This window comes from Arachis hypogaea, chromosome 15 (assembly GCF_003086295.3).
Source record: "Arachis hypogaea cultivar Tifrunner chromosome 15, arahy.Tifrunner.gnm2.J5K5, whole genome shotgun sequence".
Taxonomy (NCBI): Eukaryota; Viridiplantae; Streptophyta; class Magnoliopsida; order Fabales; family Fabaceae; genus Arachis; species Arachis hypogaea.
The window spans coordinates 51,811,262-51,820,588 of NC_092050.1; positions in this window are offsets into that span (position 1 = coordinate 51,811,262).

The window sequence follows — 9,327 nt, forward strand, 5'->3', positions numbered from 1 at the left end:
CAAAAATTTATAAGGAAAAAGTAAAATGGTGGCATGACAAGAAACTGTCATCTAGAGTCTTTGAACCAGGACAGAAGGTTCTGATTTTTAATTCTAGGCTCAAATTATTCTCCGGGAAATTAAAATCCCGGTGGAGGGGACTATATGTGATTACAAGTGTGTCACCATATGGATATGTTGAGCTTCAGGATACTGACTCTGACAAAAAGTTCATTGTTAATGGACAAAGAATCAAACATTATCTTGAAAGCAATTTTGAGCAAGAATGCTCAAAACTGAGGCTTGAATAAAACTCAGTAAAAAGTCAAGCTATTGACATTAAAGAAGTGCTTATTGGGAGGCAACCCAATTTTTATTTATCTGTGCTAATTTTCCATTTTCCATTGTTATTTTATGTCTTCTTTAGGTTGATGATCATGTGGAGTCACAAAAACAACTGCAAAAATCAAAGCAAATTCAAAAATAGCATTAAAAACAGCACACCCTGGAGGATGAGCTTACTGGCGTTTAAACGCCAGTAAGGGTAGCAGACTGGCGTTTAACGCCAGAAAAGGGCACAAAGCTGGCATTAAACGCCAAAAATGGGCAGCAACCTGGCGTTTAACGCCAGGATTGGCACTCAAAGGGGCGTTTACACGCCAGAATGGTGCAGGGATGAGAAATCCTTGGCACCTCAGGATCTGTGGACCCCACAGGATCCCCACCTACCTCAACTCAATCTCTCTCTTTTTCACACATTCCAATAACACCCTTCCCAAAATACTCTTCCCCATCACCTCTTAACCACTCACACCTCTCCATCTCCTCCATTTTCTTCTTCTTCTCCTCCATTCTTTCTTCTTTGGCTCGAGGACGAGCAAACCTTCTATGTTTGGTGTGGAAAAAGCATTGCTTTTTGTGTTTCCATAACCATTTATGGCACCTAAGGCCGGAGAAACCTCTAGAAAGAGGAAAGGAAAGTCAAAAGCTTCTACCTCTGAGTCATGGGAAATGGAGAGATTCATTCCAAAAGCCTATCACTAAGAAAAGGATAGAGCAAACAAGAGAGCCCACTCATGGACCTCAACAAGGGCATTCCACTATCCTCCATGAAATTAAAGAGGACCAAAAGACCATGAGAGAGAAACAACAAAGGAAAAGGAAGAGACATAGAGGAGCTAAAGCACTTCATAAGATCTTCAAGAGGAAGAACAAGCCGCCATCACTAAGGTGGACCCGTTCTTTAATTTCCTTGTTCTTTACTTTCTGTTTTTCGTTCCCAATGCTTTATGTTTTATTTATGTTTGTGTCTTATTACATGATCATTAGTGTCTTAGTGTCTATTCCTTAAAGCTATGAATGTCCTATGAATCCATCACCTTTCTTAAATGAAAAATGTTTTCTGAAAAAGAAAAAAAAGTACATGAATTTCGAATTGTAAGACAGATTAATTATTTTGATGTGGTGGCAATACTTTTTATTTTTCTGAATAAATGCTTGAACAATGCATATTTTTGAATTTGTTGTTTATGAATGTTAAAATTTTTGGCTCTTGAAAGAATGATGGAAAAGGAGAAATGTTATTGATAATCTGAAAAATCATAAAAATGATTCTTGAAGCAAGAAAAAGCAGTAAAAAGCTTGCGGAAAAAAAAAGAGGCGAAAATAATAATAATAATAATAATAATAATAATAAAAGAAAAAGAAAGAAAAAGCAAGCAAAAAAAGCCAATAGCCCTTTAAACTAAAATGCAAGGGTAAAATAAAAAGGATCCAAGGCTTTGAGCATCAGTGGATAGGAGGGCCCACAGGAAAAAAATCCTGGCCTAAGCGGCTAAACCAAGCTGTCCCTAACCATGTGCTTGTGGCGTGAAGGTGTCAAGTGAAAAGCTTGAGACTGAGCGGTTAAAGTCGTGATCCAAAGCAAAAAGAGTGTGCTTAAGAGCTCTAGACACTTCTAATTCGGGACTCTAGCAAAGCAGAGTCACAATCTGAAAAGGTTCACCCAGTTATGTGTCTGTGGCATTTATGTATCCGGTGGTAGTACTGGAAAACAAAATGCTTAGGGTCACGGCCAAGACTCATAAAGTAACTGTGTTCAAGAATCAACATACTGAACTAGGAGAATCAATAACACTATCTGAATTCTGAGTTCCTATAGATGCCAATCATTCTGAGTTTTAAAGGATAAAGTGAGATGCCAAAACTGTTCAGAAGCAAAAAGCTAATAGCCCCGCTCATCTAATTAAGACTGATCTTCATAGATGTTTTCAGAATTTATTGTATATTCTCTTCTTTTTATCCTACTTTGGATTTAGTTGCTTGGGGACAAGCAACAATTTAAGTTTGGTGTTGTGATGAGCGGATAATTTATATGCTTTTTGGCATTATTTTTAGTATGTTTTTAGTATATTTTAGTTAATTTTTATTATATTTTTATTAGTTTTTATATAAAAATTATATTTCTGGACTTTACTATGAGTTTGTTTGTTTTTCTGCGATTTCAGGTATTTTCTGGCTGAAATTGAGGGACCTGAGCAAAAATCTGATTCAGAGGCTGAAAAAGGACTGCAGATGCTATTAGATTCTGACCTCCCTGCACTCGAAGTGGATTTTCTGGAGCTACAAAAGCTCAATTGGTGCATTCTGAATTGCGTTGGAAAGTAGACATCCTGTGCTTTCCAGCAATATATAATAGTCCATACTTTGCCCGAGATTTGATGGCCCAAACCGGCGTTCCAAGTCAGCATAAAAATTTTGGCGTTTAACTCCAAGAAAAGTCTCTACATGTGAAAGCTTCAATGCTCAACCCAAGCACACACCAAATGGGCCCGGAAGTGGATTTTGCATCATTTGCTCATTTTTGTAAACCCTAGGCTACTTGTTTTCTATAAATAGGACCTTTTGCTATTGTATTTACACACCTCATGACATTTTACACGTTTCATATTGTATCTTTGACGGCATGAGTCTCTAAACTCCATGGTTGGGGGTGAGGAGCTCTGTTGTGTCTCGATGAATTAATGCAATTACTACTGTTTTCCATTCTATCACGCTTTTTTCTATTCTAAGATATTCACTCACACTTCAACCTGATGAATGTGATGATCCGTGACACTCATCATTATTCTCACCTATGAACGTGTGCCTGACAACCACCTCCATTTTATCTGCAATAGCTTGAGTCCATATCTCTTGGGTTTCTAATCTAAGATTAGAACCTTTGTGGTATCGGCTAGAATTATTGGCGGCCATTCCTGAGATCCGGAAAGTCTAAACCTTGTCTGTGGTATTCCGAGTAGGATCTGGGAAGGGATGACTGTGATGAGCTTCAAACTCACGAGTGCTGGGCGTAGTGACAGACGCAAAAGGATCAATGGATCCTATTCCAACATAAGTGAGAACCGACAGATGATTAGCCATGTGGTGACAGCGCATTTGGACCATTTTCACTGAGAGGACGGATGGTAGCCATTGACAATGGTGATCCACCAACATACAGCTTGCCATGGAAGGAACCTTGCGTGTGTGAAGAAGAAGATAGTAGGAAAGTAGAGATTCAGAAAACAGAGCATCTCCAAAACCTCAACCTGATCTCCATTACTGCATAACAAGTATTTATTTCATGTTCTTTTACTTTTTACAATTAAAACTAAGAATCATTACTGATATCCTGACTAAGAATTACAAGACAACCGTAGCTTGCTTCAAGCCGACAATCTCCGTGGGATCGACCCTTACTCACGTAAGGTATTACTTGGACGACCCAGTGCACTTGCTGGTTAGTTGTGCGGAATTGCAAAAGTGTGATTGTAATTTCGTGCATCAGCAGCCTTGTCCTTCAATGAAAATGGGAATAGCAAGATTTTATATATGTCTGGATGCACACCATTGGATTTCACTGTGTCATAGATCATCAGGAAGATAGATAAATGTTGATTTGGATCTTCTAGTAGGCTTCCTCCATAGGAGCAGTTATTTTGTACCAAAGTGATGAGTTGGGGCTTCAATTCAAAGTTGTTTGGATTGACATTTAGGGTAAGGATGCTACTCCCACACTGCCTTGGATTAGCAAATGTCTAAGAAGCCAAGACTCTCCTCTGGGATTGACCATTGTTGTTGGCTACTCCATCAGGTGGGTTAGGTGGATTATCTTCCATCTCTTGATTCTCTTCCTCTGATCCTTCCCCTCCAACAACACTTTTTCCTCTTGCTTCTCTTCTTAATCTTCGGAGAGTCTTCTCATCTTGATCATAGAAGGTAGGGATCTCTCTCCTTTCCTATGTCATACAACAGCAAGAAAAATACATAGAAAAACCAGAAAACAAAAACAATTAACTCTACTGCTAGAGTGTGGTTATGGTTAGCTTACACAAAAATTCAAACAGTTAGTGTGCTTATTAGAAACAAAGAAAAAGAAAAGAAAAAGTGCTTAATCTAGATTATCATCTTACTTAATCATTTTCAATCTAAATTAATCCCCGGTAACGGCGCCAAAAACTTGATGAGTGGAAATTAGATTTCACACAAAACTCACTGGCAAGTGTACCGGGTCGCATCAAGTAGTAATTACTCACAAGAGTGAGGTCGATCCAACAGGGATTGATGGATTGAGCAATTTTAGTTAGGTGATAAATTTAGTTAAGCAAATATTTGTTGATTTGAGTGAATTATGATCAACAGAAGCTAAATTGCAAGAAAATAAAAGGGAGAGGGGAAATTGACAGAATTCTAAAGTGCAGAAAGAGTAAATTGCATGAAACTTAAAGTGCAAGAAAGTAAATGAATTGAAACTTAAATTGCAAGAAAAGTAAATGACAGAAAGTTAAAGTGCAAGAAACTTAAATTGCTGAATCTAAATTACTGAGAAACTTGAATTGCTTGAAGAGTAAAGGGATTTGGGAGCTGGGATTCAAAATTCAACAAGTAAATTGAAGCAAATCAGAAAGCTATTAGATGAAGGGATTTAATTCAGTAGTAAAATAGAAAGGAAAATTGCTTGAAGAAATAAACAGCAAGAAGACTTGATTCAATCATGAAATTCTTAAAGAGAAATTGAAGATCGAAGAAGAGAAATAAGATTAGAAAAGCAGATCTAGATCTCAATTGCTCTCTTGATTAAGCAGAATAGTAATTGCAGAAGAAATGAAAAAGAAAACAGTAAATGAAACTTAGATCCAATTCTCCAATTCCCAAAACTATATGAAAGAAAAGCAAAGATGATTCTCAGATCCAGATTCAATGGAATTCTTAAATCTCAATTCAAAAACCCAAAAGTAGAAGTTGCAGAAGAAGAAAGTGAAAACAGAAAATTAAACTCAAATCCAATTCTTAGAACAATTGAGAAGGAAAGTGAAAGATGATTCTCAGATTTAGAATCAATAGAGCTCCTCAATCTCAATTCAAATTCCAAGAACAGATAGCAAAAGTTGCAGAAGTCAAGAAAATGAAAACAGAAAGAAAACTAAATCCAATTCCCAAATTCCCAAATGAAAATTTAAAAGTGAAAACTAAAATATGAGCCAAAAGTCTTAAGGTGAAAAAAAGTCCTCTACAAATCAAATTAGCTCCTATTTATACATCAGTTGATTTGAAAATGAACCAAGGGTGCTAGCTTCAGTAGAGCGCTACGTTTGGTTAGTGAACTGAGTGCTACACATGCTCCTTGGGGCGCTTTGATCCCTCTTCAAACCCTGGCTACTCCACCTTGAGTGCTGTGCCTTGCTTTTCTTTTGAGCCATGCCCGAAAAAGGTAGAAGGAGTTAACGTAGTGCTCACTTCAATTGAGCGCTGGTGCCTTGTAGTTGAGCGCTTCGTTTTGATTGTCAACATAGCGCCCTTGCTCCCCTTGCTTGGCCTCTCCATACTAGCGCGAAAACGTTCACACAATTGAACCTAGCGCTCCTTAGCATTCACTCTTTGAGTGCTACGCTCACTCTTTGAGCACTGGCTCTTGCTCCTTTGGATGATCGCCACGCTTTAATATCATGGGTCACTCTTTGATAAGGCACGCTTTCCTGGTTCTTTCTTTTCTTCATCATTTCTTCACCTACAAGTAATCAAAACAAGCAATCAAAGCATCACCAAATTCACAAGATCTCTGCATTAATCATAAAATCAACTAATTCTAACACGAATCCTATGATTTTGTGTATTGATGGTTGATTGAATTGACATAACCATGTAAATCCACTCCAAATCACTTACTTATTATGCAAGAAAGTGCATAAAACCTAATCAAACAAGTGAAAAATGCTTGAAAAGCTAGCATAAGATGACTTATCATCATATATGCCTGTGATGCTCTTGTACAAAGATAAGCTTGGATAACTAGGTTCTAAGGGGTGCTTCATCACCTGGCAACTTGGGTTAACTAACCCGAGATTGCCAACCAAAAATCCACCATCAAGAGCTACTTTGAGACAAAGCATTTAGTGACCCAAAGACGTGCTGGGCATCAATTTTCAAAGAACAAAACAAGCTAAATGCTTGTGATGTGTGTGTGCTAAGGAGAGGTGATGGGAAGCAGAAGCTGGTGAATTAAAAATTTATTAAAATGGTTACATTGCAAGTATAGTTCTTAACTCACCAAAAATCTGCCTATCAATTTAGAAATGTGTCACAAAAAGTTTAAATTAAGATTACTAGGAGTTTTAAGTCCCAGGTCGTCTCCCAACGAGTTGCAGAAAAGTGTGCTGTTTTATTAATCAGATGTTCCAAGAAGTTGAGCTAGGTAAATTGGAAATTAAATTGAGGAATTTTAAATAATATAAATAAAAGCCTTGACTGGGAATCGATTGGTTAGAATCTCTATCATTGATGGTGTGATTGTAAGATTAATTTATAATTAATGGTTGTTCTGTTTGGTTATCCCTTACTAGGTAAGGGAAAGTCAAACAAGTGGGAATGCCAGATCTGTTCACAAGTTGCAACCCACTTAGTTCAAAGGGATTGGCGTCGGTGATAGGATAGCAATCCAACATTTAACCCAATTACAAATTTTCTTTCAATCCTTCCAACTCAAGAGTTCCTTTTAATCAACTCCCCATCAAGTAAGGAAACTACTCACGCATTGTAAATAAAGAATCCATAGCATATGAAAGGGAATTAAAAGAAGACATGATTATTGGAATAGAAATTGAGTTAAAAAGAAATAATCCTTGCATTAATTAATCATAAAAGTATCTGAATGACAAAATTGAACATAACAAAGAACATGGAAGATTAAAATCAAGTTAAGAGAACAAACTAGAATGATGAAGTCTTGATGAGGAAATAACTCTTCTCAATGTTCCAATGCTAAGACCAATTGAAAATTAAAATCCTAAAAACTAGAGAGAAAAACCTAAGAGAGTGAAAAACTAGATCTAAAACTACTGAATGAGTGTCTCTCCTTTGTTTCTGCATATTCTCTGACTCTAGTCTGTTGTTCCGGGCCGAAAACTGGGCCGAATTAAGGTCCAAAATCGCCCCAAGCGGATTCTGCAGATTATGCAGATCGCACATGTCACACGATCGCGTCGTCCATGCGGACGCGTCGCTTGCGCTTTTTCCTCTCCACGCGTTCGCGTCGTCCAGGCTACCGTGTCGCTTGCGCTTTCCAATCTGTGCGGCCGCGCAGGCCATGCGGCCGCGTCACTGCGATTTGTGCTCCTTCGCGCGGTCGCGTGAGCCATGTGACCGTGTCATTTCTCGCTGGTTATCTCCTCAAATTCTTGTGTTCCTTCCATTTTTGCTAGCTTCCTCTCCAATCTCCATCTCATTCATGCCCTATAAAGCCTGAAACACTTGAAACACAGATCACGGCATCGAATGGAATAAAGGAGAATTAAAAATAAATAATTAAAGTCTCTAGGAGGCAATTTTCAAACATGTACTGAATTTAGGAAGAAAATCTCAATGCATGCTAAATTGATGAATAAGTGGGTAAGGATCATGACAAAACCACACAATTAAGCACAATATAAACTATAAAATAGTGGTTTATCAACCTCCCACACTTAAACATTAGCATGTCCTCATGCTAAATTGAAGGAGACAAGGAAATAAGTATGAACATGCAGAAACTCATGAAATGCAATGCAATCCTACATATATAAATAAATGAAACTATACGATTATTGTCCACTTGATTAAAAGTAAATAAGCCCTTCAAAACAATTACAACTCAAATTCCACTAATTCTATCATTATACAATAAAACCGACAAAAGTGCAAGAAGATAGCTTATGAAAGCAGGAAACATGAAATTTTAAGCATTGAACCCTCACTGATAATGTGTGTACGCTCTAATCTCTAGTGTATAGGGTAATCACTCTATTCTTCTCCAGTCATGTTTTCTAACTTTTGTTCTTCTCCTAACCAATCAACAACAGTTAATATACCAATGCAAACATCATGAGGTCTTTTCAGGGTTGTAATGGGGCCAAGGTGCAGGTAAGGGTATACCTATGGCTAAGTGAGCTTTGTAAATTGAATCTTTAATTAACCTAAGCTCTCACCCAACATACGTATATTCTATATACTTTTAAATTCATGCCTAGCTACCTATAATTCCCTTTTTCAACCCATACTCATGTTTCAACTTTGTATTTTAATTCTATCCTATGTGCATTGATCTTTGAATTCTGAATTTAACATTGGGGTAATTTTGTCCCCTTATCTATTGATTTTTTTTTGAACAAATAAAGCTTATCAATGCACATAGATTTTTTTTTTATTTTTATATTTTCACATGAGTAGGTATCCAAATTCCCTTTAAATTTTCATGACCACAATTTCCCATACTTAACTAGCACACACAATTCTATCTTAAGCTAACCAAAGATTCAATTTGGGACATATAATTGTTTTTCGGCTTAAGGTTAGTAATGTGGTAAAATATCGAACAAATGGGAATTGAAGGCTCAAAGTGGTTAACAAAGGTAATTGAGAAGGGTAGGCTTGATTTGGATGAGTGAGTTTTAACAAATAATGGCCTCAATCATGTGCAAGCATGTAAATATAATAAATATTGGACATATAAGATAAAACAAAATATAGATTACAATCATAGAGAAGTAAACACACAAGAATAAAATAATTATGGTTAAATGATGTAACCATACATAAAGGCTCAAATCTTTCACAGGTTGTGTGTTCGTTGGCTCAAACATCATGTTCCAAATACAAATCAAGCAGATTTATCATAAAAAATTTTTGAAAAATTAGTGAAATTTTATTCCAAAGATAGATTTTTAAAAGAAACTTATTGTCTTTTCAATCAAGTAGAACATGCATGCAACTATTCTAACCTATGCAATTTATTCTATTCTATAAAAGAAAGAAAATCTAACTAAAATATCCTAA